The sequence below is a fragment of the Pongo abelii genome, chromosome 11 (assembly GCF_028885655.2).
Source record: "Pongo abelii isolate AG06213 chromosome 11, NHGRI_mPonAbe1-v2.0_pri, whole genome shotgun sequence".
Lineage (NCBI taxonomy): Eukaryota > Metazoa > Chordata > Mammalia > Primates > Hominidae > Pongo > Pongo abelii.
Window position 1 is genome coordinate 117,130,015 of NC_071996.2, and position 14,381 is coordinate 117,144,395.

General features: G+C 34.9%; 1 protein-coding gene across 4 annotated transcripts in view; it reads left to right on the plus strand.

Annotated features, from left to right (window-relative positions):
- Positions 1-14,381, plus strand: part of SPAG16 (sperm associated antigen 16) — a 1,150,408-nt gene that overhangs the window by 480,175 nt on the left and 655,852 nt on the right. The gene's annotated exons all lie outside the window — the stretch shown is intronic.

Consider the following 14,381-nt stretch of genomic DNA (forward strand, 5'->3'; position numbering starts at 1 on the left):
AATTCATAACAAATTAAATCAAAACTGTAAAGTAAACCGAAAAGGTAAAGGTGATCCTATAATTAAAGGTGGCAGTTTATTGGCCCCACTACTCCCACTCCAAATTGCCGTAGCTAGAAACAATCGTTTTTTTTTTTTTTTTTTTTTTTTTTTTTTTTTTTTTTTTTTTTTTTTTTTTTTTTGAATACAGTTTTCAAAATATATTTTTAAAAGTATATTACAGGAACAAATATGCTTCTTTATTAGCATGTTAAATAAAATCTAGCAGCTGATCTAATAACTATAATTTTGAAGCAGCAATGAGTGTAAACAATATTGTGAGATACCTGCAACAAATGTTTTATGATATGAAAAAATATTTCACTTCTTTTGGTGACAAAGTCACAAGTACTGCTAATGCAACTATGATTTGTTCCTTACGTTCATAAGAGAAGCAAATGCTAAATTTCAGTTAAATGTTAGTGAAAATAAAGGTGTAGCTTCTTTTCCTTTTTCCCCATCCAAGTTTGTGAATCCCATGCATTCCATCCACAGACTCCTTGGTTGAGGTAGTCTGTGGACTGCATGTTAAGAGCCCCTGGCTTAGACCAATCAAGATACGCTGAGACTAGGCAAGTCTTTTCTGAGACAAGTGGTCTGAAAAGAGTGAAAAAAACCTAAACTAATGGGACTAAATCAAGAAGAAAAAAAAAAAAAGGAGGATGAGAGGAGGAGAAGGAAAAAAAAGAAGTAGGACTGGGGAGAGGGTGGGAGAGGCTGGAGGCAAAGTAGGACATAGCTCCAGGGTCTGCTCTAGGTCGGGTCAGCAAGGGCTGTTTTCAGAAGGAAAATGCATCTCATCGCTGGGGGGAGAGACTTTGTCAAAGGGACTCAGACACCAGATGGTGCACATACTAGGATTCCTGCCAACCCTGGCATTCTTTCATTTCCCCCATTTTATTTACTTTTGTTTCCCAATTGGTTCTCTTTATTTTTTTTTTTTTTTTTCTTTTATTATTATTATTATTATTATCATTATTATACTTTAGGTTTTATGGTACATGTGCGCAATGTGCAGGTAAGTTACATATGTATACATGTGCCATGCTGGCGCGCTGCACCCACCAACTTGTCATCTAGCATTAGGTATATCTCCCAATGCTATCCCTCCCCCCTCCCCCCACCCCACAACAGTCCCCAAAGTGTGATGTCCCCCTTCCTGTGTCCATGTGTTCTCATTGTTCAATTCCCACCTATGAGTGAGAATATGCGGTGTTTGGTTTTTTGTTCTTGCGATAGTTTACTGAGAATGATGATTTCCAGTTTCATCCATGTCCCTACAAAGGACGTGAACTCATCATTTTTTATGGCTGCATAGTATTCCATGGTGTATATGTGCCACATTTTCTTAATCCAGTCTATCATTGCTGGACATTTGGGTTGGTTCCAAGTCTTTGCTATTGTGAATAATGCCGCAATAAACATACGTGTGCATGTGTCTTTATAGCAGCATGATTTATAGTCCTTTGGGTATATACCCAGTAATGGGATGGCTGGGTCGAATGGAATTTCTAGTTAGAATGGCGATCATTAAAAAGTCAGGAAACAACAGGTGCTGGAGAGGATGTGGAGAAATAGGAACACTTTTACACTGTTGGTGGGACTGTAAACTAGTTCAACCCTTGTGGAAGTCAGTGTGGCGATTCCTCAGGGATCTAGAAACAATCGTTTTTAAATTTTTCTGGGTTTTGTTATTTTGGTGGTTACTTCATATCTCTGAATAACACTCGAATTCCAACAATCATGATTTTCTCCTGCGAGACATATTCCGCTGATTTGTCTGCTAGACTAGATAAGCACTTTGTCCTCTTTACCTTCTTCCCAGCTCCTCTCCCCATAGCCACCCAATGTAGTTATATCACCATTTTAATTTCTTTATTATGTTTTTAATTTAAATAATATGTACTTTTATCACCTTTCCATCAGCTCTAGAAATATGATTTTTGACTCCCCTCTTTGTAAGATATTATCAGTGCTAATCTTCCCTGACCTTTCTCTACCATTCTTTCCTCCACTTCTGTGTTTCTTCTGTAGTTATCATAAATAGTACATTTTCTTTCTCTTGAAAACTTCTAAAATGCTAATGGTTTTAAGCTTTCTTTAAACATAGTGAGATCGGAAAATAAAGGCCTTATCGAATTACTCATGATTTTATCTTTTCTCATGGTCATTTAATGCCTGATCTTTCAAAAGTTTCACACTCTTTTACCGACGTTCCTCTGTTGCCTTGGTTTTGTATTTGCTGTTTTCTTACTGTTTTTCTCTGCTTTGTATTTTGTGAAGCACAAAAAGCTACACAGTACACTAAAACACAACTAATTATACTTCACATTAATGAGTAGGCTAATGTTTTTCCGGTGTGGTGGGGGAGTTTCCAAAACCTAGATTAGGAAGACTATCAATTTGTTAACTTTATTCAGGTAGCAGTAGAATAAGGGAACAGTATACAGAGACTCCAGTTCCCTTTCCTAGCCAATGAATAAAAGCTTACAAACCATTGTCTTATGTTCATAGATTGTTTTCCCTAAATATTTTACATGTATTTATATATATTGAAGTTCATTATATGCTAACTCAAAAAGTTATTATTTTTTCAATTTTTTTTTTTTTTTTTTTTGAGATGGAGTCTCGCTCTGTCACCCAGGCTGGAGTGCAGTGGCGTGATCTCAGCTCACTGCAAGCTCCACCTCCCAGGTTCACGCCATTCTCCTGCCTCAGCCTCCCAAGTAGCTGGGACTACAGGTGCCTGCCACCATGCCCGGCTAATTTTTTGTATTTTTAGTAGGGATGGGGTTTCACTTTGTTAGCCAGGATGGTCTTGATTTCCTGACCTCGTGATCCGCCTGCCTCGGCCTCCCAAAGTGCTGGAATTACAGGTGTGAGCTGCCGCGCCCGGCCTATTTTTTCAGTCTTATGCTCTTTATCTTACTATTTTCTTTCTCATAAGTGTATAGGACAATTTGACACTGCTGAGAAATCACTGAACTGTTTGTGGGATACCACCAGATTATTTTCTATAAGATATTTCTCAGGCCAGGCCTTTTATAAAGCAATTTTAATATATATATATGAATTATTATATGTCATGTAACTATTCTATAATTTTAGAATATATATTCAGATTAAGACATTAGTTTCATGTAATACTTTCAGGCATGCTGAAGTCCCAGAAGCTACAGGTAGGGAAGAAGCAGGAAACTGTAAACAGGTGGACCCAGAATCAGGTACCTCACATAGCTCTAGGACTAGTACTACAGAGAGTAATAGTAGTATGGTCAACAATGTACAATGTGGATGTAATATGGCAGCAGGTTCTTCCAGGACAGGTGAGGATACTTGCAGATTGACTGGTGCCATCACTGCAATTGTAGATGGCATGAATAACTTAGACCTAACTAGGAACATGAAGACATGTGTGGTCTTAGGAAAAAGGGTTGATAAGATATGGCCAGATTATCAGGAATCAGGAAAATGCTCTACCTTCATAAGAATGATAAACCACAGTCAAGAAACAAAAGGATAATTCCAGTTGCAAATTCGGGAAGCCGTGACATAGGTTAGAAGCAAAGTCTGCAGCTCACTGGACACAGAGATATCTTCAGAGTTAATTCTAACCTAGTATTTATCAAAAGGTGTCTATTGTAACTCTCTGGAATCCTGGTCTAAAATTAAGATAATTAGGCCTGTTCCAACTTTTAGACTTCAGATCAAATCCAATAATCTCTGTGAACCTCCCTGAGTGATCCTTATGAATCTTAAAATTTGAGAACCACATCTTTAGACATACCAAATACTAAGTTTAGAACAGAAAGACAAATTCGAGGCATTTTATTTCACTTGCTTACTACCCTTTACCAAAATACTGGGGCTAGTTTTCTTAATTTACTCTTGTCAATGTGGACAAAGGCCTGAAAACACTGTGCTTATTGTTTGAAAGCATTTATATTTGCAGTGATGTGGAGCTGGAAAATGAGGATTTGCTCATTTTTATTTATTTTTCTATACTAGTTGAGTGTTATAATAAAATATAAAAACTCATTTTAGCTTCATCTTAGTCTAATGTGCTTTTCATCACAAGTACTTAAAGATTACGTCTAGTCAGTGTAGCTTCATAATCGATGTAAAACAATGCAGAAACATATTAAACATATGACAGCTTATGAGATCTAACTTTGTAAACTTCATAAATATTAAGAAACTTTCATATTTTAAACTTTCATATTTTAAAATAAATATGAAACCTACGATGGTCTTACATTAGTCAAAATTAAATCTTAAATATAACGTTGAAATAAAATTAGTGTATCACAGCCCAATGACTAGTTTCTTCTCATTCACCTGATGAATGCAAGAAAGCCTGTTAGTTGGAGTAAAATCATCTGGTGTGTGCTCAACTGCATTTAATTGTAGAGGCCTTAAGACATGTTAAGCAATGTGATTTTGATTTCACCTGCTGACTTTCTGAAGGCAACTTATTATAAGTAACAGTTGAATAGTGATATCATGCTGTTGGCACTTAAGCTTTCTGCTGGAGGTTGCAATCTAATCCTTGCAAACCTGTAATTACTATTTCCTAACTAGTTCTAGGTTTCCATTATTGAATCTCAATATGTCTAAAAGGTATTGAGATGTAATATACAAAAAGGCATAGGGATCAAACGATAACAACAAACTCTTTTTGTCAGTAATACTCAATTTTGATGTTTTTGATGTTATAATGACATGTTACTGGCAGGAATATTTGGTATATTTGGCATGTTCAGTGTATTTTTTTTATGTTGTTGTTATGAAGTCTTTGAAATAAAAAGATGTTTTATTCCAGGGTTATCAATCCATGCATCACAGTTTAGAGAAATAAGTGAAAGAGTGATTTTACTTTGAAATTTAAATGTTTGTCTCTGGTTATTCAAGTTAAGTATTTTAAAATAGTTTTGACTGATATTATGTTATATAGAAAATGTGAAGTCATAGATGTCTGTGTAATGGAATATGAAAAACATTGTTTATTAAAAAAATAAAATCCTGGTACAGACATCATTTTTCCTTTGAAATATATAGATAATATAAGTGATCGACTAAAGAAGTAAACATCTCAAACACAAAGTTTAATTCTGTATGTGAGAATATGCCATACATTGCACTTTTTTTGTGAAAGAGAAACTACTCTTTTTTATCATTTCATTTTAATGTGTTTCATGTACTGTCCTAGGCACAAGGAATAGAATTGTAACAAGGACAGGGTTTGCTTTTGTAGAGCATAGATTCTAACGGAGATGATAGAAAGGTAAAAAGCAGACAGAAATTTCAAGCTGATAATGATGACTGAGATGATAGCTGTCACAGTGAAGATGATGGGCAGTGGACTTTAGCAGATACTAGAAAGATATACCCAATAGCACTGCATGAGATATGTAACTAATAGAGAGGAGTCTGTAATAACTCAAGAAAATAAAGTTCTGTGACCAAATTATTCAGACATATATGATAAAATATTATAAAAGAGTAGAAAAGAACATTTGCAGTCCCTGTGGCTGCATTTACCCATCTAAATATATCAATATCTATATACCTATATATCAAAATCCCTATCTAATGAAATAGTTTAAAAATATTCCCAAGATTATACAACTACTTAAATGGCTGAGTAGGACTAGATCTGCAGACCCCTGAGGCCAGCCTCAGATATCAGTCAGAGTGAACATAACAAATCAGAGTAGTGTCCTTCCACAGAGGAGTTAAAATATTTAAACGTAAGTAATTTTAGCAATCCAATAGGCGTTTAAAAAAAAAAAAAGTCTATGGGCCAGGCACGATGGCTCATATATGTAATCCTAGCACTTTGGGAGGCCAAGGCTAGGATCACCTGAGGTCAGGAGTTCAAGACCAGCCTGGCCAACATGGTAAAATCTTGTTTCAAAAAAAAAAAAAAATACAAAAATTAGCCAGGTGTGGTGGCATCCTCCTGTAGTCCCAGCTATTTGGAAGGCTGAGGCAGGAGAATTGCTTGAACCTAGGAGGCAGAGGTTGCATGCAGTGAGCTGAGATCACACCACTGCACTCCAGCCTAGGTGACAGAAAAAAAAAATCTATGCCCAGATTAATCTTTAGACTAATTGAGCAAGGCCTTTGCTTATACGTCTTTGGTGTACCATAGGTTTGGATTTGTAGCTGTAGACTTTAACTTTTGCTTGTCTATAGCCACTGCATTACAAAAATGCAAATACCAGACTTTTCCAAACATGTTAATATGGGATCTCTGGGAGTGGGAACCCCCTAAATGGCTAATGTATACCAGGCCAATTAAAATTTAATGGCCTAGGGTATGTGTGGGTACGCATGTGTATTTATTTAAAAAGACACTCAAATAGTTTTTTTATATGAAGAAAGTAAAGCTTTGACACTGAAATTAAATGATGTAGTAACTGTTATATTCAGCTAATATCTCAATGATGGGTTTGAGGCAGTTGATAGTAGCTAGCTTTTTTAAAGAAGTGTTTTTGAATGTTTAGCATATGAAATCCTTATGGTGTTGTCTTTATAGAGCAAAGAGGGAATAAAGAAATGGAATGTAAAAAATCCTAAATATTCCACATAAAAAAGCTTACTAGAATTAATGTATTCAGCAAAGTTGCAGGACACAAAATCAACATGCAAATATCAGTTGTGATTTCATATACTAACATAAATCCGAAAAGGAAATTTTTAAAAATTGTGTTAAAATAGCATCAAAAAATACATAGAAATATAAACTTAACAGGAGACTAAAGACTTGTTGTCTGAAAACTACAAACATTTCTAAAGAAAATAAAGATGGTAATAAATAGACATATATATTCATGAATTAGATGACTTAATATTGTTGTCCATACTACTTAAAGCTATCCACAGGTTAAATACCATCCATATCAAAATACCCATAGCTGTTTTTTTTTTTTCTGAAATAGAAAAAGCAATTCTAAAATTCATATGGAACCACAGAGAACCACAAAGAGCCCAAACAATCTTAAGAACAAGCTGGAGGTCCCACACTTCCTGACTTCAAAGGATATTACAAAATTACAGTAGTTAAAACATTATGGAGAGATAATTATAGAAATATGGTGGAGTAGGAAGCACCAGGAATCTGTCTTCCCACCTAGAGAACAATTGTACTGCAGAATCTGTCTGATATATAACTATTTTGGATCTTTGACACCTACTAAAGGCTTGCAACTTCTAGGGGAAAGCTTGCATGGCAAATTATGATTAATTTCGGTCAATTTCAGCACTTAACCACAGTAGTAGCTACCCATTTCTCACAGTCACCCCTGTAGCAGGCAGCTGTGCACATGTTGCTGGAGCAGTCTGCACAGAGCATGCAGGAACCAGAGTGGGCAAAAAAAGGACCTGTCCTCCAAATATTGGCAATCTTTGCTCTGATTGCTGATTGCTGTTTCTGGTCACAAAGGTGGACACAAAGAGGTGAGTGGTCATTGTTGCACCTCTATCCATTATTGCAAGCCCCTCCCTGCTGGCTGAAGTGACTTCCAGAAGATTAAAAGGGCCAGTGCCCTTCTCCTACTTTATTTTTCTGTTTTTTTCCCCCTTTGACAGCTAGACTTTAAAAAGTAGGGCATTCAAAGTAACTGCACATATGGTGAAAATCAGAAAATGACTAAGTTACTAAGTGTAAACTTAAGGACTGTCTTTTCTAAGCCTGTGCCTTGCCTTTCCTTTGGCACAGGCTTAGAAAAGACAGTCCTTAAGTTTACACTTCAGACTGATTCTTGGCACAGAGACAGCCTACAAGAGAATCCTCTTATGACAATATAAAAAGCAAAATCGTTGACTGAAATAACAAAACCGCAAACTCTCAGTGGAGGGAGAATCTAATTTTTAGAGTTACTATGTTATTAGATCCAAAATCACAATTCATACAAAAAATTAGGAAACTATGTCTTGTCCAAAGGAAAACATGAAATCCCTAAAATGACTTGATGGTGGATCTGCTACAGAGGGACTTTAAAATAATTGTGTTAAATGATCAAAGAACTACAGGAAGATATAGAGAAAGTCAAGAAAACGATATATGAACAAAATGAAAAAAATTCAACGGATAGAAAACCTCACAAGTTAAAAAGAATTGGGAGCTGAAAAGTACAACAACTTTAAATAAAAAAATTTACTAGAGCGATTCAAAGGCAGATTTGAGCAAGCAAAGGAAACAGTCAGTAAACTTGAAGACAGGACAATGGAAATCAAAGAACAGAAGGAAAAAGAATTGAAAAAAGTAAACAGAGTCTAAGGGACCTGTGTGACACAATCAAGGAGTCACAGGAGGAGAGGAGAAAGAGAAGAGAAAACTTGAAGAAACAATGGATAAAACCTTTCCAAATCTGATAAAAGCCATTAATATAAACATTCAAGAAATCCAACAAAATTCAAGGAAGATGAACTCAAAAAGACATAAACTGAAATACATTATAATCAAAGCTTTAAAAAGTGAAGACAAAGACAGAATCTTAAAAGCATCAGGAAAACATCAATATATTACTTAGAAGGAATAATCAATAAGATTATCAGTATATTTCTCACCAGAAACATTGCAGGCCAGAAGGCAGTGGGCTGACATTCAAAGTGCTAAAGAAAAACAAAAAACAGTATCAAAGAAGAATCTTATATCCAGCCAAACTGTCCTTAAAGTGAGGGCGAAATTAAGACATCCCCAGAAAAACAACAGTTGGGAGAGTTTGTTACCATTAGACCTGACTTGCAAGAAATCCTCCTGCAGAGTGAAATGAGAAGACACTAGACAGTAACTTGAAGTTGTATAAAGAAATAAAGATCTTAATAAAGGAAAATACATAGAAAATTATAAAAGCTTATATTATTGTAACAATACTTTTTAACTGTACTTTTTGTGTTCTACATGCTTTAAGAGATTAATCTATATATATTTAAATTTGTATAAAAGCTCATATTATGCTTTGTAACTACAATTTTGTTTTGTACATAATTTAAGAGACTAATGAATTTAAAATACTTACACGTTTATATTTTTGAACAATACATAAAGATGTAATTTTGTGACATCAAAAATTGAGTGGGTGGGGGGGATGGAGCTTTTGAAAGAGCCTAGTTTTTATGTATTATTGCAGTTATGGTGGTATAAATTTAAATTAGAATGTTATATATGCAGAATCTAAAATATAATCTCTATGGTAACTACCAAGAAAATAGCTATATACAAGGAAATGAGAAAGGAATTTAAGCAAATCACTAAAGAAAATAAAATAGACAACTAAATATAAAAGATAGTAATGTAGGCAATGTAGGGCAAACATCTATAAGCTATAACGAATTCAAATAGTGGCTGGGCACAGTGGCTCACACCTGTAATCCCCACACTTTGGGAGGCTGAGGCGGGCAGATCATAAAGTCAGGAGATTGAAACCATCCTGGCAAACATGGTGAAACCCCGTCTCTACTAAAAATACGAAAAATAGCTAGGTGTGGTGGCACGTGCCTGTAGCCCCAGCTACTCATGAGACTGAGGGAGGAAAATCACTTGAACCCAGGAGGCGGAGGCTGCAGTGAGCCGAGATTGTGCCATGGCACTCCAGCCTAGGTGACAGAGCAAGACTCTGTCTCAAAAAAGGAAAAAAAAAAAAAGAATTCAAAAATAGTAAAATGACAGAAGTAGGTTCCTTCTTATCAGAAATTACTTATAAATTGATTAAATGAGCTAATCAAAAGATAGACTGGCAAAATAGATTTTTTAAAAAAGATCTATGTGTGTACAAGAGACTCATTTTAGATCCAAAGATGCAAATAGATTGAAAGTAGAGGGACAGAAAAAGATTTCTCAGGCAAATAACCAAACAAGAGCAGGGTAGCTATACTGATAACAGACAAAATAGACTTTAATCAAAAAGTTTACAAAAGGCAAAGAAGGACATTCTATATTAATAAAAGGTTTAATACAAGTAAGAAGTTATAACAAGTATAAACATTTATGAACCTAGTAACAGATCATTAAATTATATGAAGAAGTAACTCACATAATTGAAGGGAAAGATACACAGTTCCACAGTAATAGTTGAAGATGAATAAATCACTCTCAATAATAGCTAGGAAAATAAAGATAAATAAGAAAATGCAAGACATTAAAAAACAATTAGACCTAACTCTATGCAACAACAGCATACACATTCTTCTCAAGTGTACATGGTACATTTTCCAAAATAGAATATATGTTACTTCATAAATTAAGTCTCATTAGATTGAAAAGATAGTTATAGAAAGTATCTTCTCTGATCCTAAGAAGATTGTCTTATTTCATTTTTTGCTGTTATAACAAAATGCCACACACTGGATAATTTATATAAAAATGTTTTTTCCTCACAGTTTTGGAGGATGAGAAATCCAGAAGCATGGTGCCAACATCTGGCAAGGGTCATCCTATGGCAGAAGGCATTAGATGGCAAGAAACAGAAAAAGAGTGGCATCAGGAGCTGAACTTACTTTATAACTTCCCCGCTACTTCAATAATGACAATAGTCATTTTAGTCCTTATGGTAGGGTTTATGGGAGGACTCTGCCCGTATGGCCCACTCATCCCTTATTAGGCCCCATCTCCCAACACTGTTGCATTGGAGATTAAGTTTTCAACATATGAATTTTAGGGGGACATATTCAAACCATAGAAAGGATGAAGTTTGAAATCAATATAAATAAAACTGGAAAAAGTTACAAAACTTTGGAATTTAAACAATACACTCTTAAACAATGAACGTATCAAAGAGAAATTGTAAGGGAAATTAGAAAATACTTCGAGATGAAGGAAAATAAAAACAATATATCAAAATGTGTGGGATGAGGAAACAGTGCTAAGGGGGAAATTTATAGCTATAAGTTCTTAAAGATCTCAAGTCAACAATCTAACTTTACAATGTATGGAACTAGAAAAATTACAGATTAAACCTAAAGCTAGCAGAAGAAAGGAAATAATAAAAATTCGACCAGAGATAAACAAGATAGTGCATAGAAAAACAACAGAATAAACCAATGAACCCAAGACTTGGTTCTTTAAAAAGATGAACAAAATTTAAAAAACTTTAGCTAAATAAACTAATAAAAAATGAGAGAAAAGATTCAAGTAACAAAGCCAGAAATAGAAAAAGGGACATTAAGGCCGGGCACGGTGGCTCACGTCTGTAATCTCAGCACTTTGGGAGGCTGAGGCAGGCGGATCATGAGATCAGGAGATCAGATCATCCTGGCTAACATGGTGAAACCCCGTCTGTACTAAAAATACAAAAACAAAAAATTAGCCGGGCGTGGTGGCGGGCACCTGTAGTCCAGTTACTAGGGAGGCTGAGGCAGGAGAATGGTGTGAACCCGGGAGGCAGAGGTTGCAGTGAGCCGAGATCGTACCACTGCACTCCAGCCTGGGTGACAGAGTGAGATTCCATGTCAAAAAAATCCAAAAAACCCCTATAGACCAATATCTCTTATGAATATTGATGTAAAATGCTCAAAAATACTAGAAAACAGAATTCTGCAACATATTAATGTATGATAAGCCATGATCAAGTGGGATTTATTCTTGGAATGCAAGGGTGACTCAACATAGCAAAGTCCATCAGTGAAATACACCACATTAAGAGAACAAAGAAGAAAAAACACACATGATTATCTCAATTGCAGAAGAAAAAGTAGTTGACAAAATGCTTAGAGTAGTCAAAATTGTAAAGCCAAAAGGTAGACCAGTGGCTTCCAGGGACTGGGGGGAAGGGAGAATGAGGAGTTACTGTTTAAGGGGAATAGAGTTTCAGTTTTATAAAAAGAGTGATGGAGATGAATAATGGTTATGTGGTTGTACAACATTATGAACACATTTAACAGCACTGAACTGTACACTTAAAATAGGCTGATAAATTATATGTTTATTTTACCACGATAAAAATGGAGAAAACAACAAAAAATAAACAGTATGGTACTAGAATAAAGACAGCTATATAAACCAATGAAACAGAAAACAGAACCTAGAAATAAACCCACACATATGCAATCAAATTATCTTCAACAAGGGGGCTAAGAACACACAATGGAGAAATAATAGTTGTTTCCACAAACAAATTTGGAAAAACTGGTTACCCTCATGCAACAGAATGAAATTGAACCCTTACTTTGCATCATACACAAAAAAAATCAACTCAAACAGTACTAAAAATTAAAAAAAAAGACCTGTAACTATAAATCTTATTGAAGAAAACTTAGGGGAAAATTTTATAACATTTGTCTTGGCAATGATTGCTTGGATAAGGCACCAAAAGCATAGGCAACGAAGGCAGAGATAATAAGTTGAACTACACCAAACTAAAAAGCTTCTGTACAACAAAGGAAACAATCCAACAGAGTCAAAATGCAGTCCACGGAATGGGAGAAAGTATTTGCAAGTTGCATATCTTATAAGGGGTTAATCTTTAAAATATAGAAAGAACTCCCATAACTCAATAGTAAAAAAAAAAAAAAAAAAAAACAAAAAAAAAAAACCAAATAACCTTATTTAAAAATGTCAAAGAACTTGACTAGACGTTTCTCCAAAGACATAAAAATGTTCAACAGGTGTATGTAAAGGTGCTCACCATCACTATCACCAGGGAAATGCAAGTCAAATCACAAAGTATATCACCTCACACATGTTAGGATGGCTATTATCAAAATAACAGAAAATAAAAAAGTGTAAGTATATAGAGAAATCTGAATCCTTGAGCTGTGTTAGTGTGAATGTAAAATAGTGTAGCCTCAATGGAAAACTGTTTGGAGGTTCCTCAAAATATCAAAAACAGAACTATCATCTGATCCAGCAGCCCCACTTCTTGGTATTTAGCACTAAGAATTGAAATTAGGATATTGAAGAGATATTTGTATTCCTATGTTCATTGCAGCATTATTTATAATAGCTAAAAGTTGATTAGCTACATGCCCATTGATTAATGAATGGAAAAAGAAAATGTGGTATTTACACACAGTGGAGTAATATTCAGCCTTAAAGAAGAAGGAAATATTGTAAAATGATACAACGTGGATGAACCTTAAGGACATTATGTTAAGTGAATAAACCAGTTATAGAAAGAAAAATACTGCATGATCTCACTTATATTAGGTATTCAAATAGTCAAGCTCATAGAAGCAGAAAGTTGAATGGCGGTTTTCAGAGGCTGGGGAGAGTTGCTGTTCAATTGGTCTAGAGTTTCAGTTATGCAAAATTAAAAAGTTCTAGGTATTTGCTTTACAACAATGTGCATATAGTTAACAATACTATACTGTGTACTTAAAAATTTTAAAGGGTGGATCTCATTTTTTTTTTACTACAATAAAAAGGAAAAGAAAAATGAACTGGAAGTTTGGAATAGAGTATCAGCTGTGATGCAATATGATATTGTGGAAAGACCACTGCACTCATGATGCCAAGATCTGGATGACCGTCTTGCTTTCATCCTTATGAACTATTTTACCTGGCACAAGTTACCTAAGCTCATTGACTATTTTAGGACTACTGTGAGAAGCAAATGAAATAAACTTCAAAGCAGCGGCTCTTCATATGAGAAGGACTGATGAGCGAGGTTTGCACAGTTGGGCTTCAGGAGGTGTGTGAACCAACTAAAATGAAACACAAATGTAAAGGGTGGGTGTGGATTCATTTCCATAGCTCTCTCTTTTCAGAGTCACAAGTGAATCTCTAAGATACCCTCAAAGACTCAGGACTACTGCTCCTAAGTGTTACACAACTATTAGTTAGGTATCTTGTGAGTTAATTAAGTTATTCAGTAAGATGATGATTTAGAAAAATGCTGACTATGTAAATGAGATTTTAAAATGATGACAAAGTTTTTTTTTCTCCTTTTCCTCATTTCCCTACCACTTTGCCTTTTAGGAGTAATTTTCTTTCAGTTTTTGAGGTAGAACCGAAATGAATACTTGGAATTTGTTTTTCTTTTTTCATTTGTTTTGTTCCCCATACTACTTTGCAGTGCTTTATCGCATGTGTGACATTAGGAACATTAAGGGGGAAGAAAAAACCTGAGTAAATTAAAATTGTCAGTTGCTGGATGAGAATAAACCACAAAAGACAATAAATAGGCAGTGAACTAAATATACTGTCCTTGGAGTTTCATTTTGCAACCTAGTAGATGATATATTGTATTCCAAATATTGTTTTTAAACTCTCTGAAAAATAGAGAATCTAGAAAAGAAATAACTTCTAGGAACTTCTTTGATTTATATAGCTAAACTGTTTCATTTTTCTGGCCGGCTTTTCTCTGAATTCAGTTCTGGTGTTATTATCTTGAATCAAA